This window comes from Dasypus novemcinctus, chromosome 1 (genome assembly GCF_030445035.2).
Source record: "Dasypus novemcinctus isolate mDasNov1 chromosome 1, mDasNov1.1.hap2, whole genome shotgun sequence".
Classification (NCBI taxonomy): Eukaryota; Metazoa; Chordata; class Mammalia; order Cingulata; family Dasypodidae; genus Dasypus; species Dasypus novemcinctus.
The window spans coordinates 132,874,569-132,896,560 of record NC_080673.1 but is presented as its reverse complement, the minus strand read 5'-3'; the positions used below and the strand labels follow the sequence as shown (position 1 = coordinate 132,896,560).

Below are 21,992 nucleotides of genomic sequence, written 5' to 3'. Positions count from 1 at the left end.
ACATGATTCTTCAGACCAAAGGGAGCAGATGATTTTAACTAAAATGTGACTCCAGTGGCTAATCACTGACTAGAACATATTGTCCACAAAGGTGGACTATTCAGACTGATCTGAACTAGCAAACCCCTAGAATTCCAACCGATGGATTTTTTTTTTCCACAAAATCAGGCCATGAAAATCTGCATAATAATTTTGTTGATAGATCACTTTACTTCCTATGCTCAGGAAGAACAACTCTCTAGCATGGGTGCTAATGGGAAAAAAAGGTGTCTTCCTTTTATAACTATGAAGGGAAAGACTGAGAGTTAGTTACGACAAGAAATGCCTCATTTGCTAAGATTTTTTAAAAAATCTATTACCTTTTATTCTCAGGGGAAGCCAATTCCTGAGAATTTTGATAAAACTTAATTGAAAATGTTAGCAACTCTATGCACAGAACAAAAACAAGGCAGCCAACATGTGGGTTTTTATGCCTACAGAGCCACAAGGAATCAGGTTGTATGTAGCCTTGCCACTTCTGGTCTTTGAAGGTATGTTTTGCTGCCATCAAACAGTTAAAGTAAGTGACAAGAAATCAAAGATATTAAGCTAGGGAGAGAAATAGTATCTTATCCCTTGGTCACTGAGCAGTTCAGCATACTACTGAGATATAGAAAAGACACCTATTGCTCAGGTACAACACCAGGAGTGACAAATCAGAAATCAAGCCCTGCAGTGGCACCTGAGCACCCCAGACATATAAGACAGCGAGTGCTAGAAGATCCCTGAGATGGATGATGTCAGAGACCAGGGTCAGGATTACCTTGATAAGACATTTTAATAACTTTCCATGCACAGGAAGCTGTAGGAAGGGAACACACCTTGTTCTGGACACTGACATTAAAACCCACGACAAAGATTACAGGAATTATTCTGAATACATTTAAAAAGGGGCTGCACTGTCTCTACCACCACCACCACCACCACCAAAAATAAACAGGGAACTGCTGGTGGTGAGGAGGGAAAATGGGGATGGAGACACTCCTTGAATCTATATAGCAAGTCTACCACCGCTACATGGAAGACAGAAGAAAGGGTTCATTTCCACAAATCTTAATCTAAACATGCTAGTGCTTGGACCTGTGGGAAAAGGTCAGTATACTTCTGATTAAAAGGGATGGCTGAGGTAAACTATAATCCACGCGGTGCAGCAGGGCTCCAAAATGTATCCACCAAATGCAATCAATGTGCCACAATGATGAAAGAGGTTGTTGATGTGGGAGGAGTGAGGGGTGGAGGGTGGGGTATGTGGGAACCTCTTATATTTTTTAATGTAACATTTCTTGTGATCTATGTACCTTGAAAAAAAAGACAATTTAATAAAAAATAAATAAAAATAAAAATAAATAAATAAATGGATGGCTGAGGAGCAGATAATCACCAGAGCAGGAAGAAGGCTCTCTACCAGAATCAAAGGAACCAATGACAACTGCACATTCAGAATCTTCATTAATTTATAATGCACTGGGCAGGCCAGAAGGGTGTTTTCTATGAGGTTGGATGTTGCACACTGCATGGTACTGTGGAATTGCCTAACATACCAAGGCTCTCTACTTACCAGGGACAAGAAGCTTTCCTTTGTGAAGTATCAAAGGTTTCCCTGCCCTCTTCATTCCCCCCACCAAACACACGCAAGCACAGATACCCCTTCCTGGAATCAGGGGCTTCTCCAGGCAAAGGAACTTCAAGGAGGGATTACTCTAATATTATACAAGATTGTTGGAAAGATGACATTCTTTTAGTATTAGAAGTTACAGAAGATATCCTAGCAGTGAGGAACAGAAAGGCAAGGACAGCCACAAATAACCAAAGTAGATTGGGCTTAAGAAATTGCTATGAAATATAGGAAAGGGAACTAATAATTGCTTAGGACTGTTAAGAAGACTTTTTTTTTTTAAAGATTTATTTCTTTATTTCTCTCCCCTTCCCCCCCACCCTGGTTGTCTGTTCTCTGTGTCCATTTGCTGCGTCATCTTCGTCTGCTTCTGTTGTCAGCGGCACGGGAATCTGTGTCTCTTTTTGCTGCGTCATCTTGTTGTGTCAGCTCTCCAAGTAGGAGGCGTCATTCTTAGGCAGGCTGCACTTTCTTTCGCGCTGGGTGGCTCTCCTTATGGGGTGCACTCCTTGCGCGTGGGGATCCCCTACACGGGGACACCCCTGCATGGCAGGGGTCACCCCTGCGTGGCAGGGCACTCCTTGCGTGCATCAGCACTGCTCATGGGCCAGCTCCACATGGGTCAAGGAGGCCTGGGGTTTGAACCGCGGACCTCCCATGTGGTGGACAGACGCCCTAACCGCTGGGTCAAGTCCGCTTCCCTGTTAAGGAGACTTGAAGCCTTAGTTTAGGTTGGAAGCCAGGAACATAGAGAGACAATGATCTCCAAGGTGATGTAGTTTTCTCTAGCAGCATTCAGTAGCCCAGATATAGACATGAAGAAAGCAAATTGATCCAGACTTGGAATTTTCCAGATGGATGCAACAGAAGGACAAAGAAAGATATTGGCAAAGACTCAATTAGAGTTTCAATCAGGGAATGTAAGCTGGGTAGGGAAAAAAGTAAAGAGGAAGAAAATAGAAAGAACTGGAAGTCACAGTGAGATCAAAGAGCAGCTGTATTAGGAGTAACCAGGTAAGGCATTTGGAAGAATAAACGATTTTCATCAGAGAATGGGATATAAGATATCAAAGATGGTGGTACAATATATTCTCTTCACTGTTCTACATGTTTGAAGATTTTCATAATAAAAAACAATGTAAACAAATGTACTAAAAGCAACTATAAATTTTAAAATGGTTGACGTGGTGACAGTCATGAAAATGGGTGGCTGAAAAGTAAAATGACAGGTCATTGGTGTTCATGTCTTCAACCATGTCTTAGAGCAAGGAAGGAACAGTCACCCACTAAAGCTAATTTAACTGAAAATGGGGAGTGGAGTGGAACTTAAAAGTTCAAATGTATACAATTAACATCTAAGAACAGGAAATAAAGTACAGCAAGGAAGCTTGTGGTAGACAGAATAATTCCTCCTCATCCCAAATGTCCATGTCCTAATCCCTAGAACCTGTGAATATGTCACCTGACATGACAAAAGGGATTTTGCAGATTTGATTATTGCTCCCTTGAGCTGGGGAGATCTCCTGGATTCTCTGTGTGTGTTAAATATAATCACAAGGGTCCTTATAAGAGGCAGGCAAGAGGGTCAGGGTGAGAAAAGGAGATGTGACAAAGAAAACATGATAGAGTGATGTGGGGTCAGGAGCCAAGGAAGGTGGGCTGCCTCTAGAAGCTAGAAAAGACAAAGAAATGAATTCTTCTCTAGAGCCTCCAGAAGGAACAAAATCTTGCCAACCCATTGTAATACTTCTGACCTCCAGAAAATGTAAGATAATACATTTGTGTTATCAACTAAGTTTATGGTAATTTGTTACAGCATCAACTGGAAACTAATACAGGCCTGAAACTTAAAGTTTTGCAATTGTGACTATGCACTGTACATCTTAGGGAGTGGGGAGGAGGTTATGAGCCCTCTTGCCTCTCGTTCTTTTATAAGGTGGTGTCATTTTGCCTTATCTCTTTGTAGCTACCCTTCTCTTCTTTGCATCTCCCTAGCTTCACCTAACATGTGACTTTGGGCTTGTATGGGAGCAAGCCTAGCCTTGCCTTAACATGGATCAGTTCCCCAAGGCCAACTGACTTGGTCTCTTCAGATCTCTCAGTTCAGCTCTCCAAGAGAGATCTGTGGTAGTTTGTGAGGCTTTTATGAATCCCAGAAAATTATGTTCTTGAATTGCTTCCTGTGGGTATGAACCTGTTGTGGGTTGGACATTTTATTGGATCACTTCAGTTAAGGGCCTTTGATTGTATTGCTTCAGTGGGGTGTGACTCAAGATGGGTCTCTTGGTCCTCTTGCTGGAGTCCTTTATAAACAAGATGGGTTTGGAGAGACAGAGAGAGTCAAAGGCTATAGAAATAGAGAGAAACAGCCAGAAGCTGAGAGAGTAAGCCTCAAGACAAGAAACTGAAATCAACAGAATGTGGGAGAGGAAGTCACAGAAGGAGCAGACAGAAACTGAAAGCAATGGAGTCCAGAGGAGAAGGCAGAGACCAGCATATGGTGCCATGTGCCCAATCATCCAGAGCTGGAGCTTGGGGAGAAGGCATCTCTGATGATGCCTTGATTTGGACACTTTCATGGCCTCAGAACTATAAATTTTTAACCTAATAAATCTCGTTTGTAAGAGCCAACCCATTTCTGGTACATTGCCTTGGCAACCTTAAGCAAACTAAAGCAATATCTAATTAGTCCAGCTTGGGTTACATGACCATCCCTGACCCAATCATCTAAGGCCAGCATTGGGTATGAGTTTTCACCTGGTGAAAAATTTACCTCTGAGGTGTGAGAAAGAAACTACTGACATATTTAGGATATGTAAAGAATTGGGTGACAAAGTTTTCAGATGAGCCATCGCTTAGTCACTGAAAACAAGTATAAGGGCAGGACTGGAGAAAGAGAGGAAGCCAGAAAATCAGATGGGGGACCAGGTAGTTAAAAGATGTCATAAAAAAGGAGGGTTAAGTAGTGGTACATCCAGGTGACATGTAGACAAGAGGAAATTATTTTTATATAACAGTAAAGAATATTGATCTGTAAGGGAAAAATAGAGATCACATATCCTCTATAATTCTGAGTTAGAAAGGGAATGAGAAAAAAAGCATACAACCGATGACAAGATGCAGAAGCTTTAGGGGAGTTTTGAGTACTGTACAGTGGAGATAAGCAGAACAGAATAGAAACTGTAGAAGGGTAGGCTGCATTGGGAAACTCAGTTAAGGAAAAGGAAACATAGATCCAAATGAGAAGGAGAATTCAGGAGAGAATGGATGCACAAAAGGACCAGTGATCAGGCATAGTGCATTTAGCCAACCACAAGTTTTTCAAAATAACTAGCCCCGCTGTGCCCTTGTGGATGGGGTTGGGGTCTTCTCAGAAGCAGTGTGTGAAGGTGTGGAAGGATTATGTCTCTGAAGATGAACCAGACCATCGAAATGGGATGAGTCTGGTTCCAGGGATGAATTCCAGTAGGGCAGTTGCTCTCATTTTCTTTTACCACCATTAGAAAGATCCTTAAAAGGTCTCTTTTAAAAATACCACTTCCATTCAGAGAACATCATGATAACATAATTATAGAGTAAGTAGCTACAACAGTGTAGTGGAAACTCAGGGTCAGAGCACAAGGGAAACTCTCAGTCAATGATCCCTTTATTACTTGGACAGAATAAAGAGTTCAGAAAACGCAAATAGTCTCCTTTTCATTTACACAACACCAAGAGTCCATCAGAGGGAACAGATGTGTCTCAAGCAGTTGAGCTCCTGCCTTCCATATGGGAGGTCCTGGGTTCAGTCACAGTGCTCCTGAAAAAACAAAAACAATAAGCAAAATAAGTGATAAAACCAACTCAGTGGAGCTGACGTAGCTCACTGGTTGAGCACTGGCTTCCCACATATGAGGTCTGGGGTTCAATCCCTGGACCCAGGTACCTCAAAAAAAACAAAACAAAAACAAAAAAAAGTCCTGGGTCAGAGTAGATGGTAGCTCTACTCACCCACTATGCCTCAGAGAAGAAAGGCAAATCTATACTATTTGACTGTGGTTTCTATTTACCTTGAGAGAAGGGGATCCTGTCACTGAGAATTCCTGTTTCAATAAGCACCTGAGGTCTCTTGTTTCCAGTTTCTTTAATGTCTGATCAGGCATGTTCATTAGACTTAACATCTCCCCCAGGTTGAGTAGAATGGCACATAATAGAAAAGGAAGTGGGGGTTATGCAAAGCCAGAACATGGCTGCTTAGCAAGTATATGTGACTTCCCCAGAGAAGGTGAGGCAAGGTGAGGGCTGGGGAATGACCGCTTGACAGGTGTCTGTGATGCCCTAACAATAACGGCTTTTCAATGCCTTTTGAAAGATGGCTATATATATATTTTCTCTACTGTAGTATCTAGTTTGGGGTTAATGGTTTATAAAAGTGATAAATACATAAGTCAATTTGGTTATGCACCACTCTTAGGTTTTTTTTGGTAGATAATGGTAGCCTTTCAAGAATTGACAAGGATGAAGATTAGTCATTCCCAAATTCCATCCCTCCAGTTTTAACAGCAGATTAATATGAAAGAAAGTCTCATACCAAGCTCTGTCACACATATACTTATTAAACAAAAATGTATTAGCAAGTAGACATGAAAGAGTTCGGTGCTCTAGCTCAAATAATTTCCACCTCCCATCTTTTAGTGGATCACACCACACCTTGGATAAATGGTTTATGACAAGCTGGATTCTGTTATCCTTGGAAGGTACTGAACTCTCCATACCAATCAAACCTCTGGAACACCCCTAAGCGTGCAGGCTACAAACATCAACAGATGCTTGTACCCTACTCATTTAAATGTGGGTACGAATGTCTCTCAACTATTTCAGCCAATTCAAATACCTTCATACAACTAAGCTGACTGTTGGGAACCTATTATAGCCATTGTGTTTATTAAAAAGCCTCCAATTTCACCAATCAAAACCTATTCTACTATGATGAGATACTGTAACTGTTAGAGGTTTGCAATAATTAATAAGCTGTACCTCAGTTTCCCCTGATAGGCATTGGGAAAAAGGTAAACCCCTTCCCTGTGTCTGAGGGCAAGGCACTTTCCCATAGGTTAAACAAAGGAACCCATAGAGACAGGAATAAAGGGAGATAGAGATCTTCACCATCTGCAAATCAGAGGGACATGGAGATCCTTGTTACCTCTACCTGAAAATCAGAGGGAGACAGAAACCTTCACTATTTACATATCAGAGGGAAATAAATGAAACCCTTTAAATCCTTAAAGATCAGAAGAAACATCTGCTCCTGCAGCACTCCAAGAGCCCATAAACTCCCTAACACATCATCACGGAAATTTTTCACCTCTAGAGCTTTCTATTGGCCCCTGCACCTCACTCAGACCCTCAACCCCCTCTCCCACTATCATTTCCCCACCTAGGAAAGTTCTGTATAAATTTGAATTCCCCCCTTTCAGGAGTGGGCTGAAGTCTGTCTTCAGACCCCCACCATGCTGGTGAGGGGACTGAAGTCTGTTCTTCAGACCCCTCCATTGGGAGAGCTTCTCAATAAAAAACAGGTTCAGTGGAATGTACGCTACAGCAAAAGCTGACTGTAGCAAACAGTTTCATTTCAAACCTGCATTGATGTTTAAGTTAGGCATTATTTGGGAATGATTAATTTCTGCTAAAATGCTAAAATGATTAAATTCAACATTAGGCCAATTTTTACTTTTGTGTAGACCCTATTTGAGTACTAGAGGTTAAATTTTCATCACTAAATAATGAGAATGACCTTACAGCTACTACTGAGGTAATGAGCTATGAAATTAATTCCCCAGTATTGCTTTGAAAATATACCCCAAGGCTGTTAAGAGAAATTCTGACTTGATCCAAATATATTTAACTGGGATTCTTCAGTCATCATCTACTGTTGGCTTGACTGTCACTCCTCTTCTTATCTGGCCCCAACCAATTAAACGCCAGTGTTTCTTAACTCTTCGGCTAAGGGCTATTTTTTTCTCCCACTTCTGTGCACACAGGATTAGTCAAAAGAATTTTGCCCACATCAGCCTTGACTGCACTAACTCTTCCTCCGGTTGACAGAGATTCTATGTTCACCATGAGCACTTTATTCTTAGACAGTTTTTGCACCTTTGCTGCTTTCTTATCTCCTTCAGTGAGGACACCTAGAAGCCCTCTAAGTAGGAAATAGGAAATTTCCAATTCTGTGAAGATCTCAGGTAGCGCTCCAACTGCACCAACCACCTGTCCCACCATTCTATCAGCCCGGCACAAAGTAGGGTCAATTTTTGTTCCAACTCCAATAAGACCCCCTGGAGCAGCATACTGAAGATCATTATGTTCTGCAAAAAGTGATACAATTTTGGAAAAGATTGGTTTACACATGAGTTTTCCTTCACTAGCTCTGGAAACAATACCAGGTCTGACTTCTATCTCCTGGCCCACCTTTAATACTCCTTTTAGAATACTGCCACCAGCTACACCACCCTTAAGGTCATCAACTTCACAGCCAGGTTTGTTGACATCAAAGGACCTAATAACAATAAGTCGGAGTTCTGAAGTAAAGTCTCTTTGGGGCATTGGAATTTTCTTTACTATGTACTCACAGACAACTTCAATATTGTATTTCAGCTGACCAGACATTGGAATAATAGGAGTTCCTTCTGCTACTGTACCTTGTACAAATGCAAGGATCTGCTCATATTGTTCTTTAGCCTGATTTTCTTTTACCAATCAATTTTATTTTGTAGAATCAAAATATGCTTCAGCTTCATGATTTCTATAGCAGCCAGGTGTTCAGAAGTCTGAGGTTGAGGATAAGATTCATTACCAGCTATCAACGGAAGAGCTGCATCCATCACTGCTGCACCGTTCAGCATAGTAGCCATCAAAATATCGTGGCCAGGACAGTCAACAAAGGAAACATGTCTGACTAATTTGAAGGTCCCTTTGGTCCCCGGAATGTCTGTAGGAAACTCATCAGGTGTACTACTTCCACACGATCTGTAACACTCTGGCCGAGGACAACTTGGGTCATCAAGTTTATAAATCTTAGCATTAGCATATCCAAGCTTGATAGTAATATTTCTTTCTAATTCATTTTTGAACCTGACAGTAAGAACTCCAGAAATAGCTTTTACAACTGTAGATTTTCCATGAGCTACATGACCAATTGTACCTATATTAATTGTGGCTTGTCTGCTGATAACTTCTTCGTGCGAAAGTGGCATCAATTTGATAACATCCAAGGTAGCGAGATCCTGGCGAGAAGGTACAGCTGCCCTAGAGTAACACCAGCCTCGCCTCCCGCCATCTTGCCCAAGAGAGAGCTCAATAAATTATTTTTCTGCCTGTGGCCAATCAGTCTCCATGTCCCAGTAAATGCCATTTTTCTCCAACAGTAACCTATGGTTAAGAATTAACAAATGATTATGATCACTGAGTTATTTTACTGTTTAGATTCCTTTTTAGTTTCTAGTATATTGTAGAATAGCCAAAAGTAAATACCTAAAATTAGTGAAACTTGCTGAACTGGAATCCAGATGCCTTGATCTCTGGTAATGATTGTAAAATTATGTAACTTCTATCTTGTATTATGAAAAACCTTGCAACTAACTCCCATTTTGTACCTCTCTATCCTTTTATATACCTTTAAAGTCTTATGATCACTAGACAGTACTTTAATGTTAATTAATGAAGGAACCTGAGCCAGACCTACCCTAATTACACATTAGCATAAACCTACCTTTCATTGGATACTATAAAACTATCAGAATGCATTTCAGGGAGAAAGATTTTAGGCTGTTAGGCCATCTGTTATCCTTGCCATGTGGTAGCAATAAACTCTATCTTAGAAAACTCAGTATCTTAGGAATTGGTCATTATGAAGCACAACAGGCAAAGAATCCCACTTTTGCTCGGCATCAATATTCCATTTAAAATTTTCTAATGTTTCTGATCATTGCTTTCTTGTGATTGAGAGTATTTCAATGCCTGATAACATCAACATACATTATATTGCTTTGGCCTAGCTATAGTGCCATTGCCTAATAAACACAGTATTTCACTAATTCGATAACAAAATAATCTGTACTCTACTGCGCCTTAAAAGTATGGCATTTGAAGTCTACTTTTCTCTCCTTATCTTGTTTTGACTGGTACGCAATGCTAATAAAGATAAATAAAATTTTGCGGTAGGGTGCTAGGCATAGCACTCAAAATAGTGACGTTGTAATTGTATCCCTGTGGTTTGTTGTGCACATAACAGAGAGTGAAGCATTCTGATATAAGGTCTCTATCACTCTTCAGATAAAGCACAAAAGCAGCATAGACAATTTGTAAACAAATAAGCCTGACTGTGTTCCAATAAAACTTTATTTATGGACACTGAAACTTGAATTTCAGTTTTCAATTTTTACATGCCACAAAATGTTTTTCTTCTTTAGATGTTTTACAATCACTTAAAAATATAAAAATCATTCTTAACTTGTAGGCTGTACATAAAATCGCTTGGTACTGGGAATGATTCTTGAGGAACAGAGTCTTAAATATGGGGTGTCTGGGGTGGATCTGGGAGTTTTGCAATTGGCTGTCTACTCTAATTGGACTCAGGGGTCCTGATGACTCCTTTTCCAATAACGAAGAGGCTGCTAACAGGCCATGGTGCAAGTTGGCAATCAAGATATCATCAATGGATTCCACTACTTCCATGCTTATAAGAGGTAAGGATCTGAATGAGAGTGTTTTCAACACCTTAACAGAGTTTTGTGGAGTCAAATGCTATAATGATGTTGGCTGGTGCCTCTTAGATATTCTGGATATGGTTACACAAGAGATGGGTTAAAGGCTTCAAATTTGAAACTTAAACACTGAATGGATGATACAAAAGTTTCTATGTGTGCTCTGAAAGAAAATCTTGTCTCCTGTAGCCACAGGCTCAAAATAGCTGAGAACCAAAGACAGACTCTCATTGTCCAAGTAGCAGAGTTACAAAGGAAACTAAAATCTCAACCTTGAGGGTTTCTGCAGTTAAAGTAAAGGCCTAGAATGGAAGAGTGGAATCCAGAGAATTGTGATGGAGACATACAGGATGATGATAATATTGGTGGAGACACTGGAACCCTGAATTCTGCTGAGACTTTACCAGATAAGCCTGTGATGGTCTGCCCTGTCCAGACCATACCTTGTCAACCTTGTATCTTCCAGCCTCCAGCCTGCTCCAAGGAGTCTGAAACAAATTCCAGCCCTGAGGTGGGTACCAGCCAAACTGGAGTCTGCCCTGCCCAGCCTCCAGCCTACTCCAGGGAGTCTGGACCTCCTCCCGGCCCTGAGGCATAAAGCAGCCAAAATCCAGCATGCGCTCCCTAAGCCTCCAGTCTGCCCTGAGGAAACTGCCTTCCAACATTGCCTGAAGAGATTGATCCTGTCTCACCAGAAGAAAATGCAAGGGAATGCCCTGAGGTCAGTAGCTTCCTAGGCATTTCTAAACCTCCTTGCCCACTCTCACCACCTCTTTTGTCTTCAAGACCTATTACCAGACTAAAATCACAGCAAGCCCCCAAAGGTAAAGTGTGACCCATGAGGAAGTAAGGTGTACTCAAAGAACTGCATGAGTTTTCCAAATTAAATAGACAGAAATCAGGGGAATATGTGTGGGAATGGATACTAAGTGTATGGGATAATCGTGAAAGGAATATAAATTGGATCAGGCTGAATTTACTGATATGGACCCACTAAGCAGAAATTCTGGATTCAGTGCTGTAGCTCAAGGGATTAGAAAGGGCTTAAACAGTTTGTTTGGGTGGCTGACTGAAACATGAACTAAAATATGGCCTAGCATATCTGAGGTTGAGATGTCCGATTTTCCCTGGTACACTTCAGAAGAAGGAATTCAAAGGCTTAGGGTGATTGGCATGCTAGAATGGATTTACCATTTGAGAGCTGCCCACCCACCTCAGGAACATCCAGAGGACACACCTTTAACCAGGACCATGAGCAATAAATTTGTAAGACTAACCATCTTCCCTGAAGAGCTCTGTGGTTGCTCTTCTCTGTAGTCCTTATATTACTGTAGGGAGGGCTGTGATGAAATTAGAATCCTTAAACATTATGGGGATTATCGGATGTCAGTCTGGGAAAAGCCAAGTATCAGCAGTTAATCGCCGAAGTCAAGGTGGGCATGGCTACCGCAATGAAAGGCGGATTCAAAAAAGCACTCAAAATAGTCTGAGTGGTGTACAGTTATGGCATTGGCTAATACATCATGAGGTATCTAGCAGTGAAATAGACAGGCAGTCTACTAAATTTCTTCACTATCTGTGTAAACAGAAGTGTTCTAGGTCAAGTGAACAAAACCCTAACTCAAATTACAGATGCAGAGAATCACGGCTCCTTAATCAATTTTCAGACTTGAGACAGTTTACAGACCCAGAGCCCTATGAATAAGGAGAAGGCCAGGTCTCCTTGGGGAAGGATCCTGTTAAACTGCCCAAAACTTATACTCTTAATCTTCCACCTTTCCCCAAGGAGATTTACAGCCTTTTACGAGAGTAACTGTGCAATGGGGAAAAGGAAATGATAAGACATTTCAGGGATTATTAGACACTGGTTCAGAAGTGACATTAATTCCAGGAGAGCCAAAACGTCACTGTGGTTCACCAGAGAGCAGGGGCTTATGGAGGTCAGGTGATTGATGGAGTTTTAGCTCAGGTCTGTCTCACAGTTGGTCCTGTGAGTCCCCAGACTCATTCTGTGGTTATTTCCCCAGTTCCAGAATACATAATTAGAACAGACATACTCAGTAACAGGCAGAATCCCCATATTGGATCCCTAACTTGTGGAGTGAGGGCTATTATGGTTAGAAAGGCCAAGTGAAAGCCACTAGACCTACCTCTACCTAGCAAAATAGTAAACCAAAAGCAATAATGGATTCCTGGAGGGATTGCACAATAGTACTAATATAGCCTGTGCATGAATTCAAACTTATCTAATTCTATATCCAAGTTTGCTTAGTTTCTGGAAAGCCAATTAAGTGATATAGACCCTATAGGCTTTGAATATTCAGGAAGAATGTAGGCTGAATGTGTATTCAAATTTATATCCAGACAGAGTGTGGGCAATATGTTAATTCAAGTTTACCTGGAATGTGGGTGATATGTTAATTCAAGCTTACCCGGAATGTGGGTGGTATGTTAATTCAAGCTTAGCTAGTATTCAAACAAACCCCTAAAACCAAAAAAAATTTTTTTTAAAAAACCCACAAAGTCTTTTTGACCTTTAAACCTCTCCGGCCCTACCCCCTGTGTCTCTTGTATAAAAATAACCTAAAGGTCCACCTCTGGGCTCACTTTTTGGACAGGAGTCTGCCAGGCTTGACCAGTCATAATAAATCTTCCTTCTCAGAAAATTCCTGCATCCTAGCCTTCAATACATGATTACCAACTTCTCTCTGATTCCACAACATTCTGAGGACTTGTCCGGGATCACTATGAAGGCCAGAGATGGCAGCGTTTCATTGCCCTTCTTGATTCCTCCGAGGAAGCCGGGAGGACCCAGGCAAACCCCAGCCCAGGGCGCCCCTGGACCCCTTTTAGTCCAGAAGAGGTTGTGGACTCCACTAGAGCCCTCTCAGAAGAAACTGGAGGCACTGAAGGGTCTAAAGGCAATCCTGAGAATGAAAATGGAGCTCCTCATGGCAGACAGGTAAGGACTCCAGGGGCATAATGTAAGAAAAGCCTAACTGTGAACAATAGAAGGGGACCTGATCAACTCCCGAGAGGATCCTAGTACTCCCAAAAGTTTGGGGGAAGCTGTCTTCTCCAGATCTGAAAAGGAAAAATTAAAAGCCTGAGGTTTGGTTTTAGCTGGCTGCAGGTTGGCATCTGGTTTGCCTTCACTAAGATAGTGAAGGTTTGGTTACAGTGGGAGAGGTGTTGATGCATTTAAGTCCCGCTCACTAGCTCCCTTTAAGAAAAAGGCCTGTTGCCTCTTGTGCCTTTATTTTGACAGTTCTCTCTCTTTCTTTCTATCACCACAGGAAATGAGGCATCAGCATCTCAGTGCTTTTCACTGGGATGCATCCTGAAGAATTGGTCTAAATTTGAAAGATCTTGGTTACAGAAAAATGAATTGTTTTTTGTGATAAAGCTTAGTCTGAATATGAATTGAGTGATGGAGAAGTTTAGCCAGAAATGTCTTTTACTGTTAATGTTGGATTGCAATTGAACTTGTTTTATAAACAAGAAGGGTAGACAGTGTCCGGTTAGAAGTTCCCCCTTGCTAAGTATTAAAGAACGATAAGCCCCCTCCCCCCACAGCCTATGATGGCACTTCCCAAAAGTAAAACAAAGAAACTTCCCAAAAATAAAAGTAAAAAGTAGAAAGCTAAGAAATGGCCATACTGGAAAAAGAGAAATTATGAGTCAAATTGATGGGCTTTATATTTCTGCCTGTGTGCTGTGGCCCTTTAGCGTTTGTTTATTCAATTCTGGTGTATGTTTACATGCCTCCGGATGATGGTATTGAATTGTGTGTAATGGTGAACTTTGGTTAGGCTGGAACTCTGGTATGCAAGGTCAGTCAACTAAAAGGGTGTCTCTTCATTCATCCTAGAATGATAAGCACAGCTTTTGGCATGACAGGGGGGCTCCCCATGGGAGTCTCTTCTCAGGAATCAGGAATTTCTGCCTGCTGCTGGTCCACATGGCCATGGAGCAGCCTTTGTGTAAAACCCTGAACTCCAGTCAAACTGGTGTAAAAAAAAAAAAAAAAAAAAAAAAAACAGATAGATATGAGACCTAGAAACCTCATGTCATATCTCCTTAAAGAAATGAGGAAATAAACCTCAAACTTCTCAGTTTAAACTCAGTCGTGCCTATAAAAGGTGTGAATAGTGATCAAAATAAAGAAACCTCATGTGCCATCATTTCAGGTCAAAGAGTTCCTAGAAATGCTAAAGGTATAAAATTCTTCTTTTTAATCTGTGCATAAACTTGTGTTCAACTTTGAAATGTGTTTAACTTTGTCAGTTTGCTTATGTCTAGAAAATCAGATTTGGGGTTCGCCTGTTACAAGTTGGATAACAGTGCAAGGTAACCTAAAAATGAATTTTTAAATGCTAATACTTTCTTGCTAATGGATTTTAATGCATAAATCACAGGTGAAATTTATTTAATTGCTGGAAAAGCAGAAAAACTACACAAAATTTTTACTAATAAAATTGCTTTAATTGTTTAGTTAATAAGTAAAGGTGCCTAAATTGATTTTAAGTAAAAACTTTCTAGAAGCTAAGAGTTGAAATCATTGTATAAGTGCCTTTATATATAAGACAGTAAAAAAAATTAAAAACTGAAATCATTACAATGGAGTAGATACAACCTAGATTTCAGCTACTGTAATGGTAATCTTAAACGGATTTACCTTTGTTTATGGCTACTTCAAGTCTGTACAGTGCTTACTATAGTAATGGGAATTATAACTTAAACTTACCTTTAATTATGGTTATTTTATAACTAACTTCACCTAGCCCCTAGACTTCAACTATTGTGATGGTAATTATAAACTGAGTTTGCCTTTGTTTATGGTTACTGCAAGTCTGGCCCCACCCCTTGCCTCTGCTTAGGGTTCTGAAGCAAAGAAAAATTGTATCATAGCATTGGGAACATTTTAGTTATAAGCCATTAATTCAGAAAGCCACAAAGGGGGTAAACTGTGAACCCCTAGTCTGGAGAAGCCTACAAAGGAAAGCCTTCAGTAAGATCTTTCAAATGCTGTTTTAGAGTTGAACTTGTTTTTTAAAAAAAAAAAAAAAAAAAGGAAAGTTTTAAGTAACTAAGTTGTGTTTCCAGGTCAAACTATTCATGTCTGCCTATTTGCTCAGTGTATATCGTCATACATCAGGGTAATAATATCAAATTAACAAATAATCCCTAAAAGACCTCTATCCAAATTGTTTAAAATTAAATATACAGATATATATATAATGAATATTCCTAAAACCCAAATTAAGCTAAAAAAAATTAGATGTAACAGATTAAAACTCTTCTAAGCAGAAAAAAATTAAGAATCAGTTTATATTAAAAAGGGGTTTAGCCTCCTATAAAAAATGAAAAAAAATTCTTTGTATAAACTATAACAGTTTCAATTTACTTAGCTTGGATGTTATCTCTTTGGTTTATAAAATACCAAGTTAATAAATTAGCAATGTATGTATTAAAGCTTTAATATGATAAAAATGTTAAGTTCATATCTAAATGAAATTAAGTTGAATAAAGGCAGATCTGCCTTCTCTTAAATGCATAAAGTAAAATCCTTAGGTTGCTAATTGTAATCTAAAGTAAATTAACCAGTCTGTATAGTTGTGGTTATTATAAAGAGTTTGTAAAAGCATCTTCTAAACTGAAGCATTTATTTATTTTTTTTTTAAGTTTTTCAATTCTTTTTTTTTTTTTTGAAATAGATGATTTTTTTTTTTATTGACTTTGTAATAATATTACATTCAAAATATATATGTGAGGTCCCATTCAACCCCACCCCCCCACCCCCCCTCTCCCCCCCCAACAACACTCGTTCCCATCATCATGACACATCCATTGGATTTGGTAAGTACATCTTTGGGCACCTCTGCACCTCATAGACAATGGTTCACATCATGGCCCATACTCTCCTCCATTCCATCCAGTGGGCCCTGTGAGGATCCACGATGTCCGGTGATCACCCCCGAGGCGCCATCCAGGGCAGCTCCACGTCCCAAATACGCCCCCACCTCTCATCTCTTCCTGCCCTTCCCCATACCCATCGTCCACCATGTCCACTTTTCCCAATCCAATGCCACCTCTTCTATGTGGACATTGGATTGGTTGTGTCCATTGCACCTCTATGTCAAGAGGAGGCTCAGATTCCACATGGATGCTGGCTGCCATCCTCCCATTTTCAGTTGTAATCACTCTAGGCTCCATGGTGTGGTGATTGTCCTTCTTCAACTCCATCTTAGCTGAGTGTAAACTGAAGCATTTAAATAACTAATTCTAAAAAGCCATTACTAACTAAAAACCTAAATTAATGTTTATGACAAAAAGTAACTTCCAAGCAATAAAACCTGTCTGGAAGTCACCTCAATGTGCATATTCAAGTGATGGTAATGAAAACTTACCTCGATTCCATTGGGAATCTTCAGTTTTCATTTAAAAAAATTTTTTTAAGTAGTTTTTCCTCTACAGCTAAAGTAAAATACCTGTGTAATTAATGAGTTCATGGTGAAAGTGTAGAAGTAAAAAGCAAAGTACTAAAAGTTCATTTAAAAATGTTTAAAAGATACATGAAAATCAAGAAATAGACTTTAGCATTGTCAAACTTGCTTGTGCATTCAAACCAGGTGCCCAATACACTGCAGAGTACTTCTCCATATGGGTTATTGGCTAGATTGGTCACTGACCTCTAAAACAATAAAGGTATCTACTACATCTCTGGTCATGCTCCTGTAGTGGATGGGAACTACTTTGCAGTTTCAAACTTCTGCAGTAGCCAACAATGGCTCAGTACAGTCAAATGTACAATGAATACTGCCTCCAGACTGGCACTGTTTCATAGTGCCAAAGAACACTATGCACCAGGCTGGTGAAATACTGGAACCTACTTTCCTAGCTTCTGTGTAGGGTCAATGGTGCTGCAGCTTCTGTGAAAAACATATGAAGTGAAGCAATGAATACAAGAGTACTGTGAGAAGAACTTAAACACAATTGGCACTTAGCTTGCTCCCATGGAGAAAAAACCTGTACGATATTGCAAGCCTGAAACTTAAAGCTATTAATTACAGCTCAATAAAAAACTTACACATTGAGTAGTACATTAATTAGTATTAAATACTGTACCTAGGGAAACGGACTTGGCCCAGTGGTTAGGGCATCCGTCTACCACATGGGAGGTCTGTGGTTCAAACCCCGGGCCTCCTTGACCCGTGTGCAGCTGGCCCATGCAAAGTGCTGATGTGCGCAAGGAGTGCCCTGCCACGCAGGGGTGTCCCCCGCGTAGGGAAGCCCCATGCGCAAGAAGTGCACCCCATAAGGAGAGCCGCCCAGTGCGAAAGAAAGTGCAGCTTGCCCAGGAATGGTGCTGCACACACGGAGAGCTGACACAACAAGATGACGCAACAAAAAGAGACACCGATTCCCATGCCACTGACAACAACAGAAGCAGACAAAGAAGATGACGCTGCAAATAATCACAGAGAACAGACAATTGGGGTGGGGGGGGGGGAGAGAAAGAAAGAAATTAATTAAAAATAAATAAATACTGTACCTATATCCTATTCTAAATATATGTCTGATAAGCAGAAGGACATCGAGCATGTTAAAAATCCTGGTCAACTTCATTTTCTAAGTAATTAATAAACATGTCTGTGAAATAAAAAAAAGATGGCCACCTTGCCTTAAAACAGTAGGGCCAACAGCTCTTTTAATTAAAAAACCACCAAATTACCTTGGGGGCAACCTCTCACAGTCTTCATCCCACACCAGGTGAAGGAGTGCTTGAGCCCAGGGCCATCAGTGCCTTACAGGCATCCAGTTAATTAATACCAGGCTCAATTACCAAAAACCCCGAAAATGTAAATAAGGACATGTCAAACTCTCAACCCAGCCACGCTACTACTTGTAGAGGGCCCAAAATCAGATCCTGAAAATCTCCTTCTCCACTCCTGCCTTAAAACTTTTAACCAAAACTACTCAACAGGCCAGATCTAAAGAAAGAGCCTCTTGTGAACCCAACCATTAAATGGCTCACAGATAAAAGCAGTTTTATTAAAAGAAGAATTAAAAAGGCAGGCTATACAGTGGTTTCTCAATTAGAAACCATAGAGGCCAAAGCTCTTCCCCCTGAAACTTCAGCCCAGAAAGAAGAGCTAATTGCCCTTACCTGCAGTTTAAAGCCAGAAGCTGGGAAACGGGCTAATATTTACACAGACTCTAAGTATGTCTCCCTTGTCCTTCACTCATGCTATGCTATGTAAAGAGAATAAGGCTTGCTTACTAACAGTGGGTCACCTATTAAACACAGGCAAAAATCCTAGATTTACTTAGAAGCTGTACTGTTACCTCAAGAAATAGCAGTTAGGCATTATCCAAAGCATCAGAAAACAAACACTATATAGCAAAAAATAAAATAAAAATGTTTGCGCAAACGCAGCTGCTGAAGCAGCAGCACAAACCCATGTTTTTCCTATCCCTTATTCCAGCACTTGTACCAGTACTTGAAGTGCCACAGTATACCCAGGGTGAACAAACCAGGTCAGCTAGCTTGGGGTTCACCCTGGAAACTTATGAGTGGCTTGTTAAAAATACTCAAGTCTACCTGCCAGGAGCAGTGCAGTGGAAAGTCTTTCATGAACTTCACCAAGACACTCATCTGGATAGGAATGCCCCAATTAGTGTAGCCAAATGGGTTTTCAAAAGACAAAGCTTGGTAAAAACAGTCAAAGAAATTACCAGGAATTGCTCAATTAGAGCCAAAATGTAAAAAGCCTTACTCTGTAGTTCTGATCACTCCCACAGCTATTAAAGTTAAAGAAATGTCCAGCTTGGTGCACTAATCCTGAATGAAGCCAGCTGCCCAAGAGAGTGCCAGTTCACTAGAAGCACCTGACAGAACACAAGTGCCAGTAATGGACAGCCTGAGATACCTCTTCAAAAGACAAAGCTAAGTAGTGTCTATGTCAAAATTAGCTGTTCCTTCTATTTCTAGCCCAAATGCCCAAAGGCAAACCAGACTTCCCTTTAAAATGCAGCCTTTGCAGGCACCTAACCTTTTCTACTTCTGTGGTCCAGTGTCCTCCTAGTGGGACCATATATTCTCAAAATTCTAATTAAGTTTATTTCTTCCAGAAAAAACACCATTAGCCATATGGACATTTCATCCAGCTTTGCCCAAGATGCCCAATCTGTCTTCCTCCAACCCAGATAAAATAGCAAGAGTTTCACACCCAGTCAGGTAGGGCCGACTGTCCCTGACCAGCAAGAAGTAATTACAGAAAAAAGATCATCTCCCTTCAGCACTCTCTTTAAGAATAGAGGTGTAAACTCTCTAAAGGTAAAAATAGGGCAGACTAGTAAGATAGGAAATCGGTAGACAAATCTGAAACCTAGCAAAAATTCTCCCCAAGATTCCACCACTTGGAAGAAGACTTCCTCCAGAAGCCAAGAGAAGTCCTGGATGTTCCCCAAAACTTTATCATTAGGCCCTCCTGAAATATTAAGGAAAAAAGTAAGCAGTCGAGGTGGTGCACAGCTAAAACTTCTCCTATGCTCTCATCATACTTCCCTGCTTCCTCTCCTTAATAATAACTAGAGTACACACTTTAATAAATAATGCAGTAAGAACACAGACAGCCACCCACCCCATAACTCCAAAAACAGTGATGCCAAAGCTTAACGAACTTAAGCAGGCAACAAAGGGGGGTGTGTGAAAATACAGCCTGCTCATAAATTCAGATTTATCTAATTCTGTATCCAAGTTTGCCTAGTTTCTGGAAAGTCAATTAAGCAATAGAGGCCCTTTGAATATTCAGAAAGGATGTAGGCTGAATGTGTATTCAAACTTACATCCAGACGGAATGTGGGAGATATGTTAATTCAAGCTTACCTGGAATGTGGGTGATATGTTAATTCAAGCTTGGCTTATATTCAAACAAACCCCTAACACCTAAAACAACAACAACAACAAAAAACAAAGTCTTTTTGACCTCTAAACTTCTCTGGCCCCACCCTGTATGTCTCTTTTATAAAAATAACCTAAAGGCCCTACTCTGGGCTCAGCTTTTTGGAAAGGAGTCCACTGGGCCAGGCTGGTCATAATAAATCTTTCTTCTCAGAAAATTCCTGCATCCTAGCCTTCAATACGCAATCACCAATTTCTCTCTGATGTTACAACAATGCTACCATCAAGGATTTGAAGGATGCAGGGGTGGTGATTCTCACCACATCTACATTCAATTCTCTTATTTGGCCCATACAGAAAACAGATGTATCTTGGAGGATGACAGTAGATTATCGTAAGCTTAACTAGGTGGTGATTCCAATTGCAGCTGCTGTCCCAGATATGGTATCATTGCTTGACCAAATCCACACATTCCCTCGTGCCTGGTATGCAGCTGATTTGCCAAATGCATTTTTCTCAATTGCTATTAGTAAGGACTACCAGAAAGTTTGCTTTCAGGTGGTAAGGCCAGCGATATACCTTCAATGTCTTGCCTCAGGGGTATGTCAACTCTCCAGCCTTTGTCCCTCCCACAAGTCATCACACTGGTCCACTATATTGGTGGTATCATGTTGATAGGATCTAGTGAGCAAGAAGTAGCAAAGCTCTAGACTTACTAGTAAGGCATGTGAATGAGAGAGGATGGGGGATAATTCCAACTAAAATACACCTCAGTGAAATCTCTAGGTGTCCAGTGGTGTGGGTCATGTCAAGATATTCCTTCTAAAGTGAAAAATAAGCTATTGCATCTGGCTCCTACTATGATCAAAAAAGAGGCACATTGCTTAGTTGGTCTCTTTGGATTTTGGAGATAACACATTCCTCATTTGGGTGTGCTACTACAGCCCATTTACCAGGTGACCAGAAAAGCTGCTAGTTTTGATTGGGTACTAGAATATGAAGAGGCTCTGTGTCAAGGTCCAGGTTGCTGTGTAAGCTGCACTACCACTGGGGCCATATGATCCAGCAATGCAATGATGCTGGAAGCTTCCGTGGAAAATAGAGATGCTGTCTGGAGCCTTTTGCAGGTCCTATAGGAGAATCACAATGCAGACCCTGAGGATTCTGGAGCACAGCCCTGCCATACTCTGCAGATAACTACTCCCCTTTTGAGAAACAGCCTTTGGTCTGCCACTGGGCCTTAGTAGAGACTGAATGCTTAACCATCGGCCATCAAGTTACCATGAGATCTGAGTTGCCTATCACGAGCAGAATATTGTCTGACACACCAAACCATAAAGTCAGGTGTGCAGAGCAGCACTCCATAATAAAGTGGAAGTGGTATATACGAGATAGGGCTCAAGCGGGTCCTGAAGGCATAAGTTACATGAGGAAGTAATCCAAATGCCCATGGTCACCACCCCTGCCATGTTACCTTCTCTTTCCCAGCCCACAGCTTTGGCCTCTTGGGGAGTCCCTTACAATCAGTTGACCGAGGAAGAGTAAACTCGGGCCTGGTTCACAGATGGTGCTGCACAATATGCAGGTACCACCCGAAAGTGTACAACTACAGCACTGCAGCCCTATTCTGGGACATCCCTGAAGGACAGTGGTGAGGGTGAATCCTCCCAGTGGGTAGAACTTTGAGCAG

General features: G+C 40.8%; 1 protein-coding gene and 1 pseudogene across 1 annotated transcript in view; both read right to left on the bottom strand.

Annotated features, from left to right (window-relative positions):
• Positions 1-5,282: 5,282 nt before the first annotated feature.
• COX18 (cytochrome c oxidase assembly factor COX18) overlaps positions 5,283-21,992 on the bottom strand; it is a 41,178-nt gene continuing 24,468 nt past the window's right edge. The window contains exon 7 of the mRNA XM_058297209.2: positions 5,283-5,453. The gene's annotated coding sequence lies outside the window, so the exon portion shown is untranslated. The remainder of the gene's footprint in view (positions 5,454-21,992) is intronic.
• Positions 7,257-8,969, bottom strand: LOC101439587 (eukaryotic translation initiation factor 2 subunit 3, X-linked pseudogene; annotated as a pseudogene).